This window comes from Macaca mulatta, chromosome 11 (genome assembly GCF_049350105.2).
Source record: "Macaca mulatta isolate MMU2019108-1 chromosome 11, T2T-MMU8v2.0, whole genome shotgun sequence".
In the NCBI taxonomy this organism is placed as follows: Eukaryota; Metazoa; Chordata; class Mammalia; order Primates; family Cercopithecidae; genus Macaca; species Macaca mulatta.
The window spans coordinates 134,333,400-134,355,478 of NC_133416.1; the positions used below are offsets into that span (position 1 = coordinate 134,333,400).

Genomic DNA, 22,079 nt, shown 5'->3' on the forward strand with positions numbered 1-22,079 from the left:
AACTGAATACTACGTGGGGCATCAGGTTGAGTATTAAGAAAGATAGTGCATTCGTAGTGGGGCCAAATTGACACTAAGCTAAAGTAAGCCTAGGTCCTTAATAACAAAGCTTAAAAACAAGTATTAAAAAGGCCAAATTGTCTCATAGAAAAGTGCATGAATATTTATGCAATAAGAAAATCCCACAACATCAATGTGACCTTTACACGGTCTGGCAGGAAGAATGACACCAATGATGGAACAAGCAGGAAAAGGTACTAAAACAGTTATCATTAATAGAGCTCATATGTTTGAGAAGGTAATGGTTCAGTAGATACATGAAAGGAATTTTTAAAAGACACAAAACAAACCTTTAGAGAAGAATATTACAATGACTAAGAAGAAAATGACATGGGCTGGGCTTAACAGCACAATAGCTATTACAAAATCAAAGATTAGTAAACTTGAGGACATAGCAATAAGAAGTATCTCAAATGAAGCACAAAAAAAAAATAGCTGTGAAAAATAAAGAAGCAGAGAATAAAATCAACAATATTAGATTAACAATTCATCCCATGCTGAAAAGTCCTAAAAAGGGGAATAATATTGCTACATTCAGGGCAGTGGTCACGCTGAAGAAACATTCTTTGAAAAAAATAAACCCTACTTGAAAGATCTTCATAATCAACAAATGGACCAACAACAGCTTTGGTGATTCTGAAACCCTGGAAAAAAACCCTCATTACTACATCTAACTCAAATACTGCCCTAAATTTTTGGTAAATTCTACAATGTTATTCACTTTAGGGAATAACCATTTGCTGCTGAAAAGATAAGGAAAGTAATGAGGTTAAGAAGTGGCATGCAGGAGTCTTTCATGTATCTGTGACATTGTTTCTTTACCTTGATAGGCTATACGTAGACCTGCTTTTGTATTCTCTCACCCCTTTCCATTCTGGCTCATTGAATTCTGATTTTGTATTTTGTAGGCACTAAACTCTTGCCCTCAAGGAAGTAAGCCTCCCTCCTTTGTCCAATCCTCAAATTTAAACTGGTCATGATTATATCTTTCTAATTGGTTAAGAGACTGGCAGGTCACCCAGTTCCAGCAAACGAGATGCAAGGGAAAGCTTGCGGGGGCTTCTGGGCAATATTTTATTTCTGGATAACATGTGCCTTGGTAGCAAAGAGTCCTTTATCCATCTGCTTAGATCAGTATCCTGTAGCCGCGAGGCAACAAGTTCAACCTCACAAAGGAAAAATTCTTAATATGGCAGAATGCAAAGACAGGAAGTGACATCACTGAGCTACTGAACCATTTGGGAGCCACCAATCTCCGGACTTCCTGTTGTATGAGACAATGGGATGCCATCCTTCCATATTCCACAGTCAGTCAGACTACCGAGGGAAAGCTGACAGAGAAATTTGTTAGTAGAAAATGGCAGCTATCTTAATGATCCTTGATGGTCAAGTGTAGAATTGCATGATAGGGAAGAATCCCTAAGCACCACAGACGCAAGGGAAGTTTGTGTATACTGACCATCTCCTTCTTGCTGGTCTCCATCTAGTGCTTTGAAAAAGATTGGATGCAGAGCAGGACACTTGAGAGATCCCCATCACAACCCTACTTGATGGTTCAAGTAACAAGGTTTGAATGTGGGACACTAGAGTAGGTACCTGGAATAGATAATCTGGTCTTCAAGACTTGCACAGGGGCAGATAGTAATGAGATGCTGCGAGTAACAGACACACAACACACACCAAGCTTTTCATCTTCTTTTATATAAAGCAAAATTCACTTGCCACGAGAAGAGGGGCCAGAAACTTGCCCATGAATGGTTTCTAATGCTGCTTTGACGGGAAGGCTGGAATGGTACATAACTTCCCGTGGCTACATATATTAGTGATTCTCACACTGTTACCAAGACATACCTAAGACTGGGTAATTTATAAAGAAAAGAAGTTTAATTAGCTCACAGTTTTGTGGACTACACAGGCCTCTGCTTCTGGGGAGGCCTCAGGAAACTTACAATCACAGTGGAATGCAAAGCAGAAGCAGGCATGTTTCCACATGACCGATAGAAAAGAAAGAGAGGCAGAAGGGGAAGGTGCCACATCCTTTTTTTTTTTTTTTTTTTTTTGAGGCAGAGTCTCGCTCTGTCACCAAGGCTGGAGTGCAGTGGTGCGATCTCGCTTCACTGCAAGCTCCACCTCCTGGGTTCACACCATTCTCCTGCCTCAGCCTCCCAAGCAGCTGGGACTACGAGAGTCCACCACCAGGCCCAGCTAATTTTTTGTATTTTTTAGTAGAGATGGGGTTTCACCATGTTAGCCAGGATGGTCTCAATCCCCTGACCTCATGATCTGCCCACCTCGGCCTCTCAAAGTGCTGGGATTACAGGCGTGAGCCACCACGCCCAGCTGTCACTCACTTTTTTCCCACCAGATCTTCTGAGAACTGTATCACAGACAGCACTAGGGGAATGGTGCTAAATGATTAGAAATCACCTCCATGATTGAATCACCTCCTACCAGGACCCTCCTCCAACATTGAGGATTGCAATTCGATGTGAAATATGGGTGTGGACACAGAGCCAAACCGTATCAATACAGATTAAACTTCAACACAGCACAGCTGCCTATAGAGCAGGGTTTGCTTGTTGCTCTGAAGGCCATTTGGGATGTGCATATGCAACTTCTTGCCTTCTAACTTTGTCATAAAATTCTTTTCAGCAACAGCAGTTTACTTTTTTATAATAGTATTTCCGTAACTGTTATTTCAGAGAGACTATTAAAAACAGGTATACTGTAAACACAATAGAGGAGAAAAATAAAAATAAAAATAAAATTTCCCTAAGCACCATAAAGAAAAAAGTGATTAGTGTTTTTTTCCCTTGGCATTACTAATAATTATTGGCTCAAGAAATGGAGTGTTTTAAGTCAATGGATTCCCCAGCATGTGGGTATAATGAGAGAAATGAAAAACGATGACAACCTGGGACTGACTATCTGATTTCCAAGGCAGAATAAAAGCTCAACAAAGGCATGTGCCTGTCTATCCGGTTGTGTAAAGAGAGAATGAATGAGAAGCTAAGGAGCTTATGTCGAATAAAGTCTTTAGCTTCTGATGTGGATGTTGGATTCTCTGAACACCTGGCTTGTGGCTGATGACTGCTCTACTCATCTACCTGATTGGGTAGCTTGTCAAATGAAAAATAGCAATAATAATAACAAGGGTAGAAGAGAGCAGAGTCATGCTTGGGAATCAATCTAGTAAAAATTGGGATTGTGTAGATAATAATAGTGATGATTAAAAACCAATGCATTACGGAGTGCCCAAAATGTGCCAACTCTAAGATGGTTGTTCTAAGCAATATTTTGGGGGAATTAACTCTCATTGCTCCCCAACAATTTTGTAAATTATTTTTTGACATTATCATCATTTTGCAGGTGTGGAAATGAGTGAACTAAGAGTTTAGGTGCACAGTTTACATCATACAGTGATGATGGGAGTGGTTGGGACTCAAACCCACCTCCTGTGGCCCAGTTCTCATACTGTAAGCATTTTCATTTCTCTGCCAGTAAGTATCTTTTCCAGCAGAGCAGAGACTTATTTCTGAGCTCATGAATTTGCATTGTCTTGTGTCCCCTGCTAGATCTAGGTGTTTTTTTGTTTTGTTTTGTTTTTTGAGACAGAGTCTTGCTTGGTCACTCAGGCTGGAGTGCAGTGGCACAATCTCAGTTGACTGCAACCTCTGCCTCCTGGTTTCAAGGGACTCTTGTGCCTCGGCCTCCTGAGTAGCTGGGACCACAGGTGCGTACCACTACACCTGGCAAATTTTTAAATTTTTAGTAGAGATGGGATTTTGCCATGTTGGTCAGGCTGGTCTCAAATTCCTGGCCTCAAGTGATCCACCTGCCTCTGCCTCCCAAAATCCTGGGATTATAGGCAAGAGTCACTGTACCCAGCCAAGGTCTAGTTCTAATGCCAATGCTTTGCCTGTGACATTGATTCCCAAAACCAAGGTAGAAAATAAGCATTTGATTATTTTATCTAAACTATTTCTCAAGAGTTTGAGTGAGGATTTAATCCCTGCTTCGCTAGTCTTAGAAGACAATGAAATCCTCCCTTGAGATTGTTCTTTTTTTTTTTTTTTCATCATGCCCCAGAACAGTATTTCTCTAGCTTTTCCTGGCAACTCTGATGTTCCGCAACAAATAAACTTGATATTCTGTTTGGATTTCTCAGGACTGTGGTTGAAAATCAGGAAAGCTCACTCTAATCTAGTTTAAGCCATACTGGGCAATTTATTTTGTCATGAAGCCATGCTATGCACAAATTGATCTGCCAAGAGAACAGACTCCCTTGGATTCTGGGACTTCAACATCACCAGACAGCATTCTTCTTATTTCTCCTGATCTTTCTTCCCTCTTTGTTTCTATAATTTGATTCCATTCTCTGCACTGCAGACATGTTCTTTCTAAGCCACAGGAAAGGTGAGTACAGGAAGTCCTGAACTCATACTGTAGCAGTACAGTCTATCAGGGAGGAAGAAGGGGTCTTTCCTATCAGCCCTAGATGGGAAAATCCCAAGGAAGAACTCAGGAACCTCTGCCTAGACTATGTGTTCATCCTTCCACAAACACTGCAGCTAGGAGGATGGCTGCATGACCACCCCCGTCTTGGGCCTGAGACTGGTCAATGCACAGGGCTTGTCACTGAGGGACAGAGCACAGGAGTGGCCCTGAATCAAATGAGCCATGCTCCACTGCCAAGCAGCAAAATGAAATGACTAACAGGAAGGTTTAGTTATCTCCTGTGGTAAACAAAGTAAGAACCGACTCCCCTAAAGACGTATGTATCCCAATACCCAAAACTTGTGAATGTGTTACATTACATGGCAAAGAGATATCAAGGTTGAAGATGGGATTCATGTTGCTAATCAGTTGACTTTAAAATCAGGGGATTATCCTGGATTCCGGGCTGACCTGACCTGATGTGGTCAAAGGGTCTTTAAGAGTGAGGAGCAGCTACTCAGGGGGCTGAGGTGGGAGGATACCTTGAGCCCAGGGAGTGCAGCTGTCTGCGTAATAAGATATTGGCTGCACTTGGCTACTCATAAAGTGTGGACTGGGACATTTAGACACATTCACAGTTCACGCATGTCTGACTTCAAGGAATCTAGTGGCCTTGTTGAAGAAGGCAGCTCTAAGGAGCAAAATTCGTATCACGGCCATGTGATGCCTCTGCAGACTTAAGGCTTGGGCCCAAGAGATTTTGGGAATCAGGTTTTTCCAAGGTCATTTGTGAGATGGGTGAGTAGGCAAACCTTCTAAATTCTCTGAGCCTTTACTTATCAGTGAAATGAGAGTAAACATACAAGCCAGTTTCACATCACAGGATTGTAGTGAACGAAAATAAACTAACGTCGTCAATGTGACCTAAGTTGACAGGAAAAGCTCAGTGAAAACATAAATAAAAACAATATTTTTCTTCAAACATAACCCTCACTTTCTGTATATTACCCATGGAAGATAAGGAACCTTACTGTCTAATTTTGGAGTCGAACCATTGGCTGTACTTGGTGTTGGACAGTGAATAAAAATATTTAAAAATATTTAAAATTCCGTTTTTGACACAACATGTAAAATTACTAGAGTCTTGTGTTCTATTATTTCTTATACAACTATGGAAAATATTTTCTAGCTAATGTATACAGAGTAATATTTTGGAGATTGATCAATAGATACTCTTAATGAAACTAAATTGTTAATATAAAGTGTTAGTCCAACAAGTTAGTTGCCTAACATTCATTTTCTCCATAGCTGCTTTAATGATGGTACGTTTCTCTCTAGAACTAAATTTCAAGTGAATATTGAATTGGTTAGACTGATGCCTTTAGGCCATTAAAATTTTAAAATTCCTTTTTCCATTGTGCTTTCCTAGGGTACCTAGGAAAGTTTTCAGAGTCTACTCGTTATCATTCCATAAATATCTATGTCAAACTCGAAGGTAATGAAGTAGGGAGAGACAGCTAAGCACCAGCATTTAAACTGTTTTATTACACTTGCTCCATTCCTTTTTTTTTTTTTTTTCTTTTGAGACAGAATCTCACTCTATCACCCAGGTGCGATCTTGGCTCACTACAACCTCCACCTCCCAGGTTCAAGCAATTCTCCTGCCTCAGCCCCCCAAGTAGCTGGGATTACAGGAGCCTGCCACCACATCTGGCTAATTTTTGTATTTTAGGTAGAGATGGGATTTCACCATGTTGTCCAGGCTAGTCTCGATCTCCTGATCTCAGGTGATCGACCTGCCTTGGCCTCCCAAAGTGCTGGTATTACAGGAATGAGCCACCACACCCGTCTTACACTTACTCCATTTTATCAGCATATATATTAATTTTTTAGTGTGATGATTCATGCACTTTGAATGCTCAGCAACAAGATGTGCATTCTTATTGAAATTTTAAATTATTACTAATAAGCTAATTCATGCCCTTTTATAAATGTATGAAATTATTACAGTTTTAATCAAAGAAATAAAATGCAGTAAGCTGTTCTCCTTAGACATCTTTCTATTGGCAGGTGAAATCAAACAATTACGAAATGCTTTAATAAACCATTTCAGCAAATCCTACTTTTGGCAGTAAATTAGGAACATATTTTGGTATAAACATCAATGGTGTTATAAAGTTGTTATTAAAAATAAAACATCCTTGCCATTATAATGATTTGTTTTCCTATACAGTATATATACACATATATATGTGTATACATATATACATATTTCCTATACATATTTCAAAGTTGGTAGTTTTTGTTTGGTTATACCGTATGGAGCAGAGACACAGGTTTTCACTTTTATTTTTGAATATCCTCTTTCCCTCTCTTAGCTCCCTCTTGGATAAGGGACGGGGATTTTCCTGGGTGACTGGTCATCAACACAGAGCTGGGCGTGTGGCTCTTGGCTGACTTACCTAAAGATACAAGAGAGTGGTTTCCTAGGATATCCTTCAAGTTCCTAAAGATGAGTGACTCCCAGAAACTCTTGAGATTTAGGTTGGTGAGGGTGTGTTAGTCCGATTTTATGCTACTACTGATAAAGACATACTCAAGACTGTGTAATTGTTTTTTTCTTTTTGAGATGGAGTCTCACTCTGTCAGCCAGGCTGGAGGGCATTGACACAATCTCAGCTCACTGCAACCTCTGCCTCCCGAGTTCAAGCGATTCTCCTGCCTTAGCCTCCGGAAGAGCTGGGACTACAGGCGCCCGCCACCACACCTGGCTAATTTTTGTATTTTTAGTAGAGAGAGGGTTTCACCATATTGGCCAGGCTGGTCTGAAACTCCTAACCTTGTGATCTGCCCACCTCGGCCCCCCAAAGTGCTGGGATTACAGGCGTGAGCCACCACACCCAGCCAAGACTGGCTAATTTATAAAGAAAAAGAGGTTTAATGGATTCACAGTTCCATGTGTCTGGGGAGGCCTCACAATTATGGTCAAAGGCAAAAGGCACTTCTTACACGGCAGCAGACAAGAGAGAATAAGAACTAAGCAAAAGGAGTTACAAAAAGCCATCAGATCTCGTGAGACTTATTCACTACCAGGAGAACAGTGTGGGGGAAACCACCCCCATGATTCAATTATCTCCCACCAGCTCCCTCCCACAACACATGGGAATTATGGGAGCTACAGGTCAAGATGAGATTTGGGTGGGGACACAGTCAAACCATATCAGAGGATAACTTGTCCCTCTCAGTTTTCATATCCCGCAAGGAAGATCAGCATCAAGTACTTGCAGCTGAGATGGAAATTCTTGAAGCTTCTCTCTGCTTTTCGTTCAGTCTGTCCTGTCCTTTACAGCAATGCTCCATGACATGGAAAAAGTTTCTTCTCAGATGTTTTTTATATACCCATCACAGGTCCAAATGCCATTTCCTTGCAGCAAGTTTATCTGTGCAGTTGACAGGCTTCTGTTAGACCATGGCAAAAGGATTCTATTTTTCCACTTTTACCAAAGCAGGCAGTTTTTGACACTTAGAAATTCCATTTCAGGTACTACAAGTAAGTACCAAATTGCTACCTATTCACTATAACTATTGCCAGTTCTAAAATGCTCCCACATCTTTAGAGTTTTAGCAGATCATTTAAAAAGAGTATCAGCAGCATTATGTCTTTGAAGCAGAATGGAATTATAATGCATCCTTTTGCCAAATACCTCAGGCTAGGAGTGTATTGCCTTATCTGCATTTTTTTCTATCTGTTCTGGTATAAATAATATTATTGTGAGTGGTGGTCTAATTAGTTGCCCTTTAAAATAATTTGGATGTATTTCCTAATCTTCAAAATATTTTAAGAAGGGACAAAATAAAATTCAGTCATAGAATGTGAAATAAGTCAATGTGTACTTCCTAATTCCATGTACTTATTAATATGTATTGTTCTTCACATCAGTGGGATAGAGATCATCACTAATGACCGTCCGATGCATGTCAAGAACTGTTTAAGTTTACAGAGCACTAGAGGTTATTTTTCTAATTCTGTATATTGAAATAATTTTTGGCATCAACATTTATGTGAATAAATTTTTCAAGTATGAAATATATTTATCATAACACAAACTTTTGGTTCTTTTTGAATTTTGTATGTTGATGTTTCAATGTCACCTTTAAGGTTCAATGAGATGGTTACTGTCTCATTATTACATGAAGTGGTTGGTCTGTCTTGAGTTCAGATGATGCTTTGTGGTTGCGGAGGGTGAAAGCCAAGGGCTTTTGATTAAGTTAAACATGATGATTAGTGACCTTGTTTGAAGACCAAGAGGAAGAGTGTCCTTGCCATGAGTAAAGGAAATGCTGAGGTCAAATTTGAACCAAGTAGCAATGAATACCAAAGACACGGCAATGATATCAAGGGCATAAATTGATACTGTAAAGACCACTTCAGTGATTCCATAGCGAGTGAAGGAAACCAGGAGAGAGCGGTTCAGGAATGATTTCAACAGGGTCACCTGTTGGTCATGTTGAAAGAGGAAAGTACCAACAAACGCATAAGCCCCCAGTCTCCCATGGAAGAAAATAATAAATGACTCAAAAATGGTGGTCCAGACAGCTTCACAAGCTTCCCCACTCAAGAGAAGTCACTGGAGCCCAGTAATCCTAGTGACCTCAAGGGGGCTAACGGAGTTCGAGATAGGCATGTATGCCCTGCTCTGCATCTCCTTCTTGGCCATTCTGGTCTTCTTGATCAACTGCATGGCGTTTTCCTGGAAACACAGACACAAAAGGTTTGCTGTGAGTGAGCAGGGCAATGTCCCCCATTCTCACGACTGGGTCTGGCTTGGGAATGAAGTGAGACTTTTGGAGAACCCTGTTGGCATTACACTCCCATCGGAGGAGTGCACAACCATGATAGACAGGGGCCTGCAGTTCAAGGAGAGAAATTTCCTTCTGAACAGCAGTTCCCAGAAGACTTCTCATAGCCAACTATTTAGACTTTCTGACTACGTCTATGAGAAAGAAATTAAAAATGAACCTATGAATTCTTCAGGCCCAAAGAGGAAGAGAGTCAAGTTCACTTCCTACACCACCATCCTGCCAGAGGACAGCGGACCATACACAAATTCCATCCTGTTTGACAGCAATAACATCAAGTGGGTCTGCGAAGATATGGGGCTGGGGTACTTGCAGATTTAAAATGTTTTCATATGGGCCTGGTATGGTGGTTCATGCCTGTAATCCCAACACTTTGGGAGACCGAGGTGGGAGGATCCTTTGAGCCCAGGAGTTTGAGACCAGCCTGGGCAATATAGTAAGACTCCGTTTCTACAAAAAACTAAAACAATTTTTTAATTTTTTGAATCACCAAGTCAGGTGTGGTGGCCTAAACCTGTATTCCAAGCTACTCAGGAGGTTAAGACGGGAGAATTGCTTGAGCCTGGGAAGCAGAAATTGCAGTGAGTTATGATCACACCAGTGCACTCCAGCCTGGGTGACAGAGGGAGACCCTGTCTCAAAACCAAACAAACAAACGAACAAAACTTTCTTATGTTTGAATTCTACTACACGCTTTCTGTTTTTCAGAGAGTTGGAGCTGTGAGTTTGGTCACCAATAGAGGGTAATCTAGCACAGAATAATTTGTCAGGGGATTATTAATTAGATCTCTGGTGTCAGAGGCCTGCAAATCAAATGCAAATATGTAATAAGCCAGGGTGTGCTTTTAACACAGCCCACATAGGCATTGCTGAAGTATTAGGAATGGTTTTATATATGACCTGGTACTGGCTCAGTGCTAATTCATAGAAATAAATTCAGCCAAAGGCCTTGATACCCATCTCATGACAAACAGCTGTTTGCAATGAGAAAGAATTTGACAGATGTTTAATTCTTTGATACCGGTAAGGTACAGTGGACAGTTATTGCCCTTGGTGTGAGACTAGGCTTGTGTGAAATTGATGCCCTTATACTGAAAGAATACACTGAGACTATAAAGACCACCTCCGTGATCCCACAGAGCATTAAGGAAACTAGGAGAGAGTGGTTCAGGAATGATTCCAACATGGCGCACCTGTTGGCCAAGAGGAACGTACCACAAATAGCACAACCCCCAGCCTCCCGTGGAAGGAAATAAGAATGTAGCTGCCTTATTTGTAACAAACACTGCTCATTGTTTTCACAGACATTTATAACAACATCTGCTTGTTGTGGGTTTTACTGTTGTTTGCTTTTTTTGTTTTTTGTTCTTGTGGTTTTTTTCTGTTGTTTTTGACTTCTAGAGGTCTTTTTAAAACATGTAAAAATATTTTTTATTTGTAAAAATATTATGTTTTATTTGAGACATGCTTTGTTTACACAGAAGTTTAATTCATTGAGATTAGCCATGGCTTTTTTAATTTTATTTTTTACTTATTTTTTAAATTTTAAAATTTTATTGTTTTATTTTTGTTTAACTTTTGTCTTAGGTTTTGGGATACTTGTGAAGGTTCTTTACATAGGTAAACATAGGTCATGGAGTTTGATGTACATATTATTTCATCACCCAGGTATTAAGCCCAGTACCCAATAGTTATTTTTTCTTTTATTTTTTCTTCAGACAGAGTCTCACTGTGTTGCACAGGTTGGACTGTAGTGGCACATCTCAGTTCCTTGCAACCTCCGCCTCCCGAGTTCAAGCTTCTCCTGCCTCAGGCTCCTGAGTAACTTGGATTACAGGTGTGTGCCACCACACCCAGCTAATTTTTTTGTATTTTTAGTAGAAATGAGGTTTCACCATGTTGGCCAGGCTGGTCTTGAACTTCTGAACTCGGGTGATCCACCTACGTTAGCCTCCCAATGTGTGGGATTACAGGCCTCAGCCAGCGTGCTGGCCCCAATATTTACCTTTTCTACTCCTCTCCCTCCTCCTATTATCATCCCTGAAGTAGACCCCAGTGTCTGTTATTTCCTTCTTTGTGTTCATAAATTCTTATGATTTAGCTCCCACTTATAAGTGAGCACATGTGATATTTAGTTTTCTGTTCCTGCCTTAGTTTGCTAAGAATGATAGTCTCTAGCTCCAAGAGATTAGCCATTTTATTTTAATTAATGGAATCCATATTGAATTTCAGGTTTTCTCTACTTTTCCATACTGTACTGCCTATTAATAGAAACTAATCAACTTATCCTCACTTTGTTTCCTTCCTTTTCTCATTGACATCTTATGTTGGCAATGCATGAGAGATCTTACTTACCAATATTAACAACCAGTGAGAAAGGGTCAATTTTCAACATGAATTTTGCAAAGGTGGGGGAATATCTGTGAATCACATGCAATTCTTGTATTTTGTTATCTGGTGGCTGAACATTCATTGGAAAAGTATGAAAACAAAAAATCTCAAAGAAAACACCTGTTTTCATATGAGTATTTTCTGAAAAACATATTTTGCCACCCAGGCTCAAATATAAAACCAGCATTAATAAGTACAAAAAGAAAACCCCTAGGAAACAGCTGCAGATTAAAACTGTCATTTAAAAAAATAAAAAGAAAAATAAGAAATGAACAAAATTCTGTTTCAACTTAGCAGTGAGGAAATCCATCTTTTCAGTGACTAGAAAAGCATTCACATCCATAATCCTAGCAAAGTTGAAACTTTCATGGGATGTGTACTGAGATTGAAAATCAACAAGTATGCTCAATCAAGTCATGAAAATGAGTGGATCAGGAAAAATATGAATGAGCTCTGAAGCTCAAGCTCAAGAGGCAGTTGTCAAGAACACAGGGACTGGAAAAATAATTGTCAAAGAAAAAAGAAATTACTCAAATCTCAAATAGCTTTTAAAATAGAAATTATTGTTGAAATAATAGTATTATATTGTTGATATTAAGCAAATACAATACTAAGCAAATCAAGATTTTTAGAATAAGAAAATGAGACAGTATTTTAATTTATTAAGACGAGATGGCTAAAAGAGCAGATATTGGGCTAGTAAGACCTCAGTGTGGGCTCTATCAAGCCATTGGCATATTTAATAAATAAACCTGGAAGGACATAGAGGAATTACCTTGGACATTTTCATGACCACAAAGGGCTGATGATTGAGCTATTCAAAACAGAAATGTTCAGGTCATCTATTGTATTGTTATTTTTAAAATATAACTTTTATTTCAAGTTCAGAGGTACATGTGCAGGTTTGTTACTAGGTAACCTTGTGTCATGGGAGTTCGTTGTGCAGATTATTTTGTCAGTCAGGTATTAAACCTACTGTAACCCATTAGTTATTTTTCCTAATCCTCTCCCTCCTCCCACCCTCCAGCCTCCAACAGGACCCAGTGTGATTGTTCCCTTCTATGGGTCCATGTGTTCTCAGCATTTAGCTCCCACTTACAAATGAGACAGCGGAAGTTGCTTATCAGCTTATTGAGTTTTTGGGTCTCGACTGTAGGGTTTTGGAGATATAGGATCATGTCATCTGCAAACAAGGATTGTTTGACTTGCTCTCTTCTTATTTGGATGCCCTTTCTTTCTTTCTCTTGCCTGATTGCTCTGGCCCGGGCTTCCAATACTATGTTGAATAGGAGTCATCCATCCTCAATGATGCTGAGAAATCCCTGCCTTACTTTTACCCAGTGGTTCATGTGACCTTGTTTTTCCAAACACAGCCCCAGGCAGAGACTTGGGAAGATCCCCTGGATTGTCAGAAGTTAAGAAGGGAGACAGCCTGTGCAGGATGGATCTCTGAGCAACAAAATGAGATTTGCTTCCCACCTTTGTGCCCCAAATCACTAGAATTTATTACCTTGTCAAGAGGTCTTTGTATAATATATACATTATATTTTACACATTCTGTCTTTATTTTCAGTAGAGCAAGGAAAACTAGAGGACTCTTAGGTACATGTGTTCAGCCAGATGTCTATGTATATGAACGCCACAACCTAAACCCACATTCCCCTCAGAACTCATCAAATTGATGACCAAGAAGTTCTCCTAGCATCTCTTGCTAATAGGAATAAAGAGTGTGAGCAACGTACAAATCACAGGTTTAATGGGCTTGACTGTTAAACACAGGCATTCAGCTGATTCTTTGTTAAAATGGGGGTGAAGAATTGAGTCTGCTGATGCTTGAAAATTCTTGAAATTTGTCTAGAGAATGAAGCATTTGCTGAAAAAAAAAAAAAAGTTTGCAAAGCGATTGCTAACGCCTAGTAGAAAGTTCCTCAGCTAGCCAAAGAAAACCACTGCTTTCTTCTTTATCTTTTCTTTTTTTATTGTTGCTATTATTGTTTTTAATTGGGTTATTTGTTTCTGCCACTGCTGCTTTTCAAAGGATTTGGTGGAGAAGTAGCTGAAAACCCACCTGAATACCAAGCCACACAGGTAAGTTCACCGGCATGTTCACCGAAACATAATTAGAAAACTAGGCTTGTGCATTTTGAAAGGCATTTTCCATTTTCTTCGCATCTGTATCCTCAACAGAAAAGGGTTTTTGTTTTCTTTTTTTGCTTTGTGTGACCTGAATTGCATCAGGGAATGAGTCTCCTTCACCCACTGGGTATCTCCGTTAACAGATCCTGGGTGTGACTTTGTTTTGTGGGAGTATTTTCATGGACAAGAGACAGGACATGTCCTTACTCATGAGCACTGGGATTAAAACAACATGGAAAGCAGGGTATTTCCCGTGGTGTGGAGCTTGGCGTGCTGAAGCCAACTCAGGGTACTGCATGCAAAGGTGGTTTCTCAATGAAGTGGTTAAGGCACTTCTGCCCTGAAAAATGGCTTCAGGAAGAAAACAGGGGTCACCTCTATTTGTTTGCTCCTACTAAGCTCAAAGTAAAAACACAAATAGAAGAGTTGAATGCCCACTGACAAATTAAACTGTTAAACAAACCCATAACTTTACATTTCAATGTACTATACAGCAAGTGAAGGAATATTTTGGTGGGAAGCGATAAGGCCTTCAACTAATCTTACATTTGGCATGGATATTCATCAGACTAACAGAAAGTCATCGAAGTTTCATCCGCTCTCTTTCCCTGATCACTGGGCAGCACAGGTTATAGCCACTCTTATTTTCTAGCTGACTGCTTTTCAACAAACACGCCTGCGAGATGTAAACTGAAGCGGGGGTTGGGAAAGAACATAGATGATAACTTCTGGAAATTCAGTTCCCTGGACATCTGTGGAAGTCTGTGCAGCATGCTGATACTCCCATTTCTACCCCACGGTTTTGGGAAGTAAGAGAGGAATCCGTGCATCCAGGCTTTCAGAGATCATTATGCTGGGCTTCTGCTCCTAGATTTCCAGCTGCTGAAAACAAGAAAAAGTAAATATCTGTGTAATTTGACATTTAGATTTATAAACATGCATTAACTTTTTTCCACACATGCTCTTTTTGCAGAAATTGAAAGTAATGTAAACAATTTTAAAAGGTATTTAATCGGCCGGGTGCAGTGGCTCACACCTGTAATCCCAGCACTTTGCGAGGCTGAGGAGGGCCGATTGCCTGAGGTTGGGAGTTCGAGACCAGCCTGGCCAGCATGGTGAAATCCTATCTCTACTAAAAATGCAAAAATTATCTGGGCGTGGTGGCACACCCCTGTAATCCCAGCTACTCGGGAAGCTGAGGCAGGAGAATCGCTTGAACCTGGGAGGGGGAGGTTACAGTGAGCTGAGATTGTGCCAATGTACTACAGTTCTAAAAGACCAAGACTCCGTCTCAAAAAAAGAAAGTTTAATCTGAAAAGGCATAAAGAAGTTGAATCTCTAAAAAATTAACTTTCCTTTTTCCTACAAACCTGAGTAAAAGTTTTTTTCCAGATGTCCCCATTTGATGATAAGAGAAACAGGACAAATATTTCTTACTTTCTAATCAGCAGAGCAAACTACCTAAAAACTTAGCATTTTAGTGGCTGAGGCCTTGGCTCCCATTTTGCTCTTTTGCATTAATAGCTTGATTATGTATATGTGTAAGGGCAAGAGTTTTGTATGGGCCAAGAGTGAAAGATGCTACTGGCCCAGACATGCAGAGTTCTGGAGACATAAGAAAGACTCAAGACAACTGAGGAGTTGCTTGGATCCCTGAAGATTGCTGCAGATGTTTCAGGATTAGGGGGCGAGTTATTTACTAAACTTTTTACAAGCCATCCTGTTGGCTACCACGCACTTCACGAAACTGTCAGCTTTGCCATTTTGGCAAATGCCATCCTTTGTCATTGGTATGGAAAGGGAAGTCTTAGTTGGATGTCTTAATGATCAATGGCTCCCCCTTTTCCAAACATCACAATCATCATATAATAATAGACATACAACTTAAAAATTGTCTTTGTGAAACTCATCTGTGAAACTGCATGCTTTTATGAATCTAAAAAGCTGGCAGAAAATGATCCTGAAAGGCTGGGCATGGTGGCTCACTCCTGTAATCCCAGCACTTTGGGAGGCCGAGGTGGGCAGACCACGAGGTCAGGAGTTCGAGACCAGCCTGGCCAATATGATGAAACCCCGTCTCTTCTAAAAATACAAAAATCAGCCTGGTGTGGTGGCAGGCCCCTGTAATCCCAGGTACTCGGGAGGCTGAGGCAGAAGAATCACTTGAACCTGGGAGGCGGAGGTTGCAGTGAGCTGAGATTGCACCACTGCACTCCTGCCTGGGTGACAGAATGAAACTCTGTCTCAAATATATATATATTATTTAAATATATATATTATTTATTATTATAAATAATTATAAAAATAAATTATTTTATTAATAATAATTTCTTAATATAAATAATCATATATATGTTTAAATATATATATATACACACACACACATACACAAAGTTATGGCTGGGTGTGGTGGCTCATGTCTGTAATCTCAGCACTTTGGGAGGCCAAAGTGGGCACATCACTTGAGGTCAGGAGTTCGAGACCAGCCTGGCTAGCATGGTGAAATACGATCTCTACTAAAAAAAAAAAATACAAAAATTAGCAGGTGTGGTGGCACACACCTGTAGTCCCTGCTACTTGAGAGGCTGAGGCACGAAGATCTCTCGAACCCAGGAAGCAGAGGTTGCAGTGAGCTAAGATCACACCACTGTACCCCAGCCTGGGTGACAGAGTGAGACCCTGTCTCCTAAAAACAAACAATCTAAATTTACATAATTATTTATGTAAACATAATTTAGGTAATTTAGGGGAAACTTGTTCCCCCTAGAATATAGAAAACCTGAGCCACAGATCCCAGCATTTTCTCTCCAGATCTCACTATGCATGTATGCCATGTAGTAAATGCAGTTCCAATAAAAGAAGAAAAAGTGGAATTTGAAAATGAAAAATGGCATTCATGAAAAAAAGTATACCTTTATTTTGACTTTTGTTTGCAAAATGCAAATACTACATATGAGATTTTTAAAATTCACATCGTTAATATGCATCAATGATCTCTTTATGAATTTGTAAAATTTAGATAAGTTATGGTGCCATGTTTGCTGTGTTTATCTTTTAGAATTTTTTAATGGAGGAAAATTTGGAGAAGGACATGACCTGAGCCTATGTTTCATGGGGTGCCCTTACTTGACACAATCAGGACACTATCACTTTCCAGATGGAAAATAACGATCCAAATGCTTTAATGTCCATTAGGGAAATTATCCTCCCAGTCCAAGAAAGCAATCATGTTATCAATTCATAATACTGGGCGGTCTTCATGTTCTACGAGATGTCTTCAAAACGTCATTGCTACAGTAGGTCATTTTTTTACACGATTTTTAAAAATTTTATTTCAAAATGTGGGCTTATTTCCTTAGGTCCTACAAAGGATGAAACTATAGAAAAACCTTTTTACATATCTGCATTGTCTGTAGGAATAAACCACTTTGCAAATAGTGAGATGGATGCTATGTCTTAATTTGTTGTCCATGTGATGACGACTTTTTACTCCTTTAGATGGTTTAATTCACTCTTTATATGATGCAATTCTCTTTGCTGCTTTCTTTGCACAAAGATACTGTGAAAATATAGGGAAAGAGGTAATTCACAGCTTTCACTTTTCATTGTTACACTTGGAACTGAAGTGACCCATTACTTGATTTTGAGAGACACTATAGACCCAAGTGTTAAAATTAAAAGAATAAAGCTTCTGAGAGAAAACGGAAGATAAAACTCTTTGTTATCTTGGGTTTAGGAAAGATTTCTTAATCAGATCTCAAAGTTGCTAACAATAAATTAATAAAATAATTGAGCTTATAAACATTTTTAAAAATTCTTTTCCTGATCCTGGAGAGAATTGACTTAAGAGTCTGACACCTTTTACAGTGTGATAAGAAGCATTTACAATTTATCCTCTCTGAGCCTGCTACCTGGAGGCTTCATCTGCATGATAAGAATCTTGGTCTCCACAACCCTTTATCTGAGCCTAGACCTTCTCTTCTATGGATATCTGGTCTTTAGACAACCTCTTTCAACCAACTGCCAATCAGACAATCTTTGAATCCGCCTACGACCTGGAAGCTTCCACTCTGAGTTGTCCCGCCTTTCTGGACCACTGATGTCTTCTGTCTCCCTGGAATGTATAAAGCCAAGCCGTGGCCTGACCACCATGGGCACTTGTTCTCAGGACCTCCTGAGGCCGTGTCACGGCATGTCCTTAACCTTGGCAAAATAAACTTCTAAATTGATTGAGTCTTGTCTCAGATACTTTTTGGTTTACAACGTGAAATATATTATGCCTCCACTGCACCCATTATCATGGGAAAACACCTCAAAAAAAATAAATAAATAAAAACAAACCAACAAGAGACAGTAAAGACCTTTGTACCGTCCATTATTTTTCTGCCCTAGTATTTGTGGCCGGATCAAAAACAAACCAGACAAGGACTCTGAGGGAGGGAGATTTCTCTGACACCTGTAGGTAGGATCAGGCTTCCAGGGCTGCAGAGGGAAGAGTTTCAATAAGAGGAGGAAAAAGCAGTGATAATGACCTTCATGAGTCCTCTACTGCAGACTCTCTGGGCTGCAGTCCCCTGGCACATTTCCTTGCAGAGAAAGGATAGCAGGAGTGGGCTTCCTGATTTCCTGATTTGCTGATTTCTCTGAGGCCAGCAGGTGCCTGGAGTGGCCTTTGCACCCCCTGCTGGTCGTTCTGGCTGCACACAGTCTCATGCCTTGTGAGTGTGAAACCAGGTGCTGTCTCGTTCCCCAGGTTGAATGCAAGAGAATGCTTGGGTAGAACTTTGTTACCCAATGAAGCCTCCTGGCTCTCTAGTCCCTGGTAGCCTGTCCTGGTTGCCGGGTGCTTGTTTGCATTCCAAGCTCCACATTCCCCAGGGTCCAGTGTGGTCTTGTGTCTAAGCTGGTGTCTGGCCACCAGAGGCAGGCATGCAGGGCCTTGGCTACTGTACTAGGTCTGCTGATGGCCACAAGCCTTTACTCCCAGCTCTGCATTAGCAGTGGGGGTGTCTGAAGGCTCAGGGGATACACAAGTCCTCCTGGTTCCTGGGGAGGTGATGGTAAGTAATCCTTCTTAATAGTCTTTAAAAAATACATAATTTGCTGGGTGTGGTGGCTCATGCCTGTGATCCCAGCACTTTGGGAGGCTGAGGTGGGCAGATCACGAGGTCAGCAGATCGAGACCATCCTGTATAACAAGGTGAAACCCAGTCTCTACTAAAAATACCAAAAATTAGCTGGGTGTGGTGGCAGGCACCTGTAGTCCCAGTTACTCGGGAGGCTGAGGCAGGAGAATGGCATGAACCCGGGAGGCAGAGCTTGCAGTGAGCTGAGATTGTGCCACTGCACTCCAGCCTGGGCAACAGAGCGAGACTCTGTCTCAAAACAAACAAACAAACAAACAAACAAACATAGTTTAACACGGACAAAGCAAGTAATCAAAAGACTATCTGGCAAAGTGAAAAATGTTGTAAAATTCTTAACACATTTGACTAGATTATAAACCCAGGAAATTCTTGAGCTTCCTTCAAGATAGGCCAGCTCTTTGAGTGAGTTAGAAACACTGGGCTTGTCATCAGTTAGTACTAATATGAACAGGTCTATCTCTTTGTATAATGATAAAAGGGGCCTTGTTGAAAATAAGCCACAGGTGAGCCCCCTCTGTCCGTGGTGAAGTGTGTATATGGGTCACTTTCAAAGTTAGATATGGTTTCTGTAAGATGAAGCCCGGCCATTCTAAGTCACTTGAGTGAAAACAGCTTACCAGCCTGGCAGAAAAATAATTCACAACCTAAGAAAGCACTTTCTGGTCTTTAAAAACACTGAAAATTTCTTTTACAAGAAATTGAAGGCTGGAAAGAAAGGGAGAAGGACTTGAATAGACAGAAGGAAATTATTGGAACTCTCATGGATACAAAACACAAACCCTAAATGATAGATTTAGTTTAAGTGTCTGATGGAAACGTTTCTGACTATCACGTATCTACCAGGCAATAGAAAATAATGTAGAAGGTGGAAATCTGAAATTAAATATAAAGAGTGAATTATAAAATGAAGACCACATTGTCCATTAGGCAAAGTTCCTTTTGAGAAACCTTTTCATGCTTTTAAACACTTTCTCCTACAGGAAAAAACTAGAAGACAGATAGTAAACCAAAAAAAAAAAAGAAAAAGAAAAATCTAACAAATACATTTCTTAGAACTCAAATTGAAAATATCCTATGCAAGGAAGAATCTTTCCATTTAGAAAATGTTCACGCAGGAAGTGAGAAAGCTTCTATAGAAACCTGAAATACCACCTGAACTTTATCAATGACAGATACATCAGGTATGGATTTACCATTTAACATTGGCGAAGAAACAGTCTAAAGTAAAAGGAAGCATCAGCCAGTCCCCTTGTAAGCTGGGGACCTAAGAAAAAAGAACAAAGGAATGGAATCAGAATTAGAAAGAAGCACTTTGATTTTATCAAAACCATTTTATCTCCCCTAAGGAAAAAGCTTGTGATAACTAATTAGCAGCTCTGGTCACTGCAGAAATCTCAACGCCTTGAGAAAAAAAAATGCACAGGAGAAACACAAGTTAGACGGAGCTGAATTAAAGGTGAGCTTTTGGCAGGGCGCTGTGGCTCACGCCTGTAATCCTAGCACTCTGAGAGGCCGAGGTGGGCGGATCACCCGAGGTCAGGAGTTCAAGACCAGCCTGGTCAATTTGGTGAAACCCCGTCTCTACTAAAAAAAAAAAAAAAAAAAATACAAAAATTAGCCGGGCATGGGGGCAGGTGCCTGTAATCCCAGCTACTTGGGAGGCTGAGATGGGACAATCTGTTGAACCTGAGAGGCGGAGGTTGCCGGTGCACTCCAGCCGGGGTGGCTGAGTGAGAGAGACTCCATCTAAAAAAAAAAAGAAAAAAAAAAGCGAGCTTTTATGAAGTGGTCCTCATATCCCTGCAATCCCCAGTACAGCTCTGGGAGAGCCTTCAGAGGACACGGTGATCCACCGATAACCAGATCCGGGAGAAGGAAAGAGAACTAGCAACAGATGATCACCAAGTTGGAAAACTGTTTTTTCCCCCCATCTCCTATGCCAACAGTATCACCTTTTATAAAAATCTTTTGTGCTTTCTCTCTGTAGCAAGAGGAAAGCAGGGAAAAAGATATTTAAGGGTAGGTCTTAGTGTACACATTCTGCATAACCTAAGGATTTGGGAGCCCTTCACTCTCACGCCTGAATTCATCCAGTTTCAACAAATCAAAACAAGGAGGCAGTTCAGGGCCAATCTAACTGCTGTTATTTGTGAAGTAAAGGGCATACCTAACTTCCAAACCCTCCATGCTGTGCTTCAGAACTCTTAGAAAAAACCCAGTAATTGTACAGGCCACCCCTTCCAGCGATGGCTGGGGCCTCACTCCTCCTTCAGACTGGGGTTTCTAGGTGCTGGCGTAATCTGCGACCCACACTGTGCCTGTACAAGCAGGGCTAACTAACAAAGGGCGGTGTGAACAGCTTTACGATGAATGTCATAGCAGGATTATTTTATGTACCAATAACTAAATCCCAACCATTCTGGCTTAAAAACACACAGACAAAGTTTCCAATAAGAAATGGAAATAAGGCCAGGTGCGGTGGCTCACGCCTGTAATTCCAGCATTTTGGGAGGCTGAGGCCGGCGGATCACCTGAGGTTGGAAGTTTGAAACCGGCCTGACCAACATGGTGAAATCCCGTCTCTACTAAAAATATAAAATTAGCCGGGCATGGTGGTGGATGCTTGTAATCCCAGCTACTCAGGAGGCTGAGGCAGGAGAATCGCTTGAACCTGGGAGGCAGAGGTTGTGGTGAGCCAAGACGCAGCCACTGCACTCGAGTCTGGGCAACAAGAGCGAAACTCCTTCTCAAAAACAAACAAACAAACAAACAAACAAACAAACAAACAAATGGAAATAAAATTTACCTGGAAAATTTCTTTAGATTAGTTGACTGTTGATATATTTTTGAGCCAGGCCCTCAATGTCCTAAACAGTCTCCTAAGGAATTTTCCTTCTTTTCCCAAATATTCAATCCCTCTGTCTCTCTCGCTCTCCTGTATTGGCCGTATTCTCTTTCCATTTGGTAACGAATGTGCAGTGCCATGCTTTTATTCTACCAGTTTAGCAAATCATACTCAGACCCCACACATACACAGGTGAAGTGGAG

General features: G+C 40.6%; 1 long non-coding RNA gene and 1 pseudogene across 1 annotated transcript; one reads left to right on the forward strand and one right to left on the reverse strand.

Annotated features, from left to right (window-relative positions):
- Positions 1-22,079, forward strand: part of LOC714722 (transmembrane protein 132B-like) — a 41,974-nt pseudogene that overhangs the window by 10,287 nt on the left and 9,608 nt on the right.
- LOC114670996 (uncharacterized) lies at positions 13,712-18,654 on the reverse strand. The gene is made up of 3 exons (XR_013401759.1): positions 18,417-18,654; positions 17,274-17,443; positions 13,712-14,766 (listed from the first exon to the last, which is right to left on the reverse strand). It is a non-coding gene; the product is annotated as an uncharacterized LOC114670996 (long non-coding RNA).